Raw genomic sequence first — 4,645 nt, 5'->3', positions numbered from 1 at the left:
TGACGTCTTAGTTGAAATCAAGAAAAAGAAATGTTGGGGGGGGGGGGGGCATGGGCAGGACATGTAATGCGGAGGGGAGATAACCGATGGTCATTAAGGGTTACGGACTGGATTCCAAGGGAAGGGAAGCGTAGCAGGGGGTGGCAGAAAGTTACGTGAGCGGATGAGATTAAGAAGTTTGCATGGACAACATGGCCCCAATTAGTACATGACTGGGGTAGTCGGAGAAGTATGGGAGAGGCCTTTGCCCTCCAGTGGGCGTAACCAGGCTGATTCTTAATTCTACACAAGAAAAGCAGAAGGATACCTATAAAGAAAGGGGTCAGACAGGGAGACACAATCTCTCCGATGTTATTCACTGCGTGCTTGGAAGAAGTATTCAAGCAACTAAATTGTGAAGGCTTAGGAGTTAGGATCGACGGCGAACATCTCGGCAACCTTCGATTTGCCGATGACATTGTTCTATTCAGCAACAATGCAGACGAGTTACAAATGATTGATGACCTAAACAGAGAGAGTGTAAGAGTGGGGTTGAAGATTAACATGCAAAATACAAAGATAATGATGAATACAGGGTGTCTACCAAGTTGACATTTCCAAATTCCCTGAGTTTTCCAGGTTTTCACCGAGTGCCTTTGCAAAATTCCATGAGTGACGCAGAATTATGTTTTATGTCGAGACGGGCTGAAACATGTCGCCCGATGCTGTCACTCTCTAGTAAGCATGTGAAAAAGACTAAAAAAAACGACTTGATCCAGTTTAATACTAAGGAGTAGTGTTTATTTTATTCAAAAAGAGAACAGAAGGGAGGGGTTAGTAAAATGCACAACAAATGAAATGTTTTCGGAAAAAAAAATTGTAAATCGAGTCCGACATTCTCAAATACGAATAAAAAGGAGATGCATAAAGAAGCAAATATTTTCGAATATGAGCTATTTTTATCGACTGATAGTAAGCTTAGTGGCATGAGGCACGAACTTTCTCACAATTGAGATTCTCTCTCAACAGCTTGTAAGTCAACCTCAACGGCTGACATACTCTCAACTCGCGCACGATGCCTCAGTGTTGTGTTTCACTGCTTTAAAGAGTTTATTTTGGTGTAGATGAGGGACAACTGCATTTCGGCACCAGCCAACACTGTTTTTTGAGCTCAAGCTCCTTCAAAACGGTGGCAGCACGCTTCCTTTCCTGTTCATTCCTCAGTGCGTTGGTCCTTTCTGCTCTTGTCCTCCTTCTGCCGCTCGTTTGCCCCACGGACCATTTGAAGGATCTTTTTGGTCAGTTCTACAGTCAAGGTCCGATTTTTCGAACTCCTTAGGGCCCGAGATAAGATCCGAAAAATCGGCCAGTTGGAAAAGAACGCATGCCTTTTACTGCCCTTAAAGGACTCAAACCACTACGGGCACATTCGCAAAAGCTCTGAAGGCCTGCCAGTAGACGTATTAGTCATATCGGTGCGGGGACTGTGACAGGAGATGTCGGGTGCACGCGTGTATAATTAAGGAATACATACTGTGTCCCGTGGCAATAGCCCCTTCACACGCTTGTTATGCTTCACCGCAATACTTTTGCGTATGCTTCACGAAGCTCATGTATGCTTACGATTTCAGTACAGAGGCGAAGCTGACTTTCAGGAACCGTCATTATGCAACGCATCTTCCGAGCTTCGAAGCCAATCGTGAGGACCACTAATGCGGAGTCGGTGCTATTGCTGACGGAGGCGAATTCATTCAATGAAAAACACTGCACCAAACAGCAAGAAGCTTAATGGGAGATGCTACTCGAAAAAGTTTTTTTTTATTTCTTGACCTAGAACTTTGAAATTTTAAGTATTAGTAGAGTTTGTGATGCTGATTTCAAAACTGTAATTGGTTTTCTTGTAGCTGCAATGGTTCCAGAGTTCCAACAACTTTGATAACAGAATATATAGTTTTTTGTGCACACTTTTTAGCTTATTAAAAATTTGCACACAGAATCCCAATATAGCTCATTTTGCTGCACATGAGCAGTATATTGGAGAAAAGAACCTCAAATGTGGGCATAACATGCTACCTTTTTTTAAAGAAATCGAGAGTACCAAATCTATATTTTAGTGTCCCCCATCAGCATTTCAAGTTATAAAACAAAAAATATGTAATGTATATTGCAACTTTATATAGATATCAGCACTCTAGAGTGTTTGAAGACGCTCTGTACAAAATTTCGTTAAGATAGAACAATTTTAAATGCATGAAAGTTTGTGCACCGCATGTCTGAATTGCCTCAAAATGCAAATTGAGAAAAATGCATTAGAAAGTTGTAAACATGTTTATTCTTCAATATACAGTGGGATTTGCATGAAACTTTGTGACAGAATAGAACAAACCACCCTTTCCACAGTCAGTGCCTTTAAAAACATCCAGAACCATAGGTTCGTCCTTCTCGGCACTGGAGAATGGAGTCGTCAAGGCGCGCTCTCTTTGCCACGTGGCGACGATGAGCCCTTGCCTCAGCTGTCTCGCATGCAGACATTCTTTGAACTCTTATATGGTCACGGGATTGGCCCAAGGTGATCAGTTCATCAGGTGGCAGTACACCCAGCTCTTGAAGGACGTGTTCAAAGCTTGAATGTCCCTTGTTGAACCATAACACAGCCATTGCGGCTGCAGTTTCCACTGCTGCCTGAGATGCAAACTTAGTCTTCGGACAGAGAAGCCAGATTTTGCTGTTCAAAGATTCTGCAGCATTTTGTGTCTTTCCTTGTAGACAGCGAACCAACAGTTTTTCATCCGTGAGGCGCTTATTATAGGAAGCACAGCCAACTGCTGAGCCTTCAATCGTAAGGATTGGGGTGTGTGGTCTGATGTAGGCTCCCCAAGAGCTTCAGCTCGCCTGTGTTTGCACCAGGAAGTCACCCCTTCTGGACAGTATCTGTGGCTGCCTGCGGTGTTGCTGGATGACGAGCGAAAGTATGAGGCCCAGATAGCACGAGATCTTCAGGAGATCACCCCTGTTGGTGGTTATAGCAATGTGATCATAGTCCTGCAGCTTCTGAATTATGCCATCTTTCAACTTCTCTCCACGTGGAAGTCGTGTTGGAAGCTTCCTAAGTGCAGTGCCTAGACGCTTGGCTACGTGATTTGTGCATTCTTCCTTGTCCACAACTACAGGTTTTCCCGCTCAGTTTAATCCGAACGCCATTGAAAATAATCCAGGTGCCAGCCAATTTAATCGAAGCGCCAGCATTTTTAATCCAAGTGCCAATAATTTAATCCAGGCGCCACCACATTTAATCCCAGCGCCATGCGAATTAATCCATGTGCCAACTCATTTAATCCTTGCACCAGCCATTTTAATCCAAGTGCCACACATTTTAATCCCAGTGCCAATCAATTTAATCCTGTTGGAAATTATTTGAGGAACAATTAATTCTTGCAGAAGAGGTCATAACAGGCGTCATGAAAGTCGTCTATTCATTGATGAGATCAATATGCGTCAGCACTATAGGAGCACAGTTTCCACGCTACCGGTGTCGTCATGGCTGCTTCAGAAACACTTCCGTGTGTTATACTGCTCGCTCATTTCCTCCTTTCCGAGTGGCATTTCCGAGTGACAAGTGTGACTCACATAAGTGAGTCAGAATCGTGATGGATATTACGCTACTTGGGTTGCGATCATGATATGCGATTTCCTTCCCTATCGTCTTGCATATCGATCGACATCGTTCGCAAGGGTAAAAACTTGCTCACCATTACTCAGGCACTTGACATAATCACTAAGCAATTCAATGTAGCTCACTAAGCTTGTATCTTGCATACACTCTTATGTTTCCAATATGCATATCAAATGAAATGCTTCTGAGAATGTAACAGCGTATTCTTAAGTGACATGATTAGACCACTAGTCACCTGCACGACGTAACCGCCGTCGCACCTCTCTTAACCTGCCTACCAACATACCAAATGAGATCGCTTTCAAAGCTTAAAAACCTGCTCCCTATTATTGACTCAAGTGACGTGATACGTAGTGACTCTCGTGACGTCACCACGCTTCTCGCACATGCACTATCCTAAACTGCGGCATGCATATCAAACAAAGTGGCTTATAAAGTGTAATAACCAGCTCATCCTCACCCAGCCAATGAGGTGATCACTAGTGACTCACGTGAGGTCATCGCAGCTCTCCCCCACCCATGCACTCTCCTAACCTGCCAACATGCATATCAAACGAAATGGCTTTTGAAAAGCGAGAACCTGCTCATTGTCACAAAGTCGAATGCGGTGATAACTAGTGACTCACGTGACGTCACCACGTGGTTTACCCACCCATGCACTCTACTAATATGCCCACACGCATATCAAACGAAAGTGCTTTCAAGGAGCAACAACCTACTCATTATCACAAAGAATGAGGTGATCACTAGTGAATCACGTGACGACATCAGAGTTCTCACCCAACCATACTCTCTCCGTCATGCATATCAAACGAAATGGATTTTGAAGAGCAAGAACCTGCTCATTATCACAAAGTCGAATGAGGTGATCACTAGTGAGCCACATGACGTCACCATGGTTCTCGTCTAGCCATGCACTCTACTAACCTGCCGACATACATATAAAACGAAATGGCTTTTAAAGAGCAACAACCTGCTCCTTATCACAAAGTA

General features: G+C 43.7%; 1 pseudogene; it reads right to left on the bottom strand.

Annotated features, from left to right (window-relative positions):
• Positions 1-815: 815 nt before the first annotated feature.
• Positions 816-4,153, bottom strand: LOC142584604 (uncharacterized; annotated as a pseudogene).
• Positions 4,154-4,645: the final 492 nt, after the last annotated feature.

Source organism: Dermacentor variabilis, chromosome 1 (assembly GCF_050947875.1).
Source record: "Dermacentor variabilis isolate Ectoservices chromosome 1, ASM5094787v1, whole genome shotgun sequence".
Taxonomy (NCBI): Eukaryota; Metazoa; Arthropoda; class Arachnida; order Ixodida; family Ixodidae; genus Dermacentor; species Dermacentor variabilis.
This window is presented reverse-complemented; position numbering and strand designations above follow the sequence as displayed.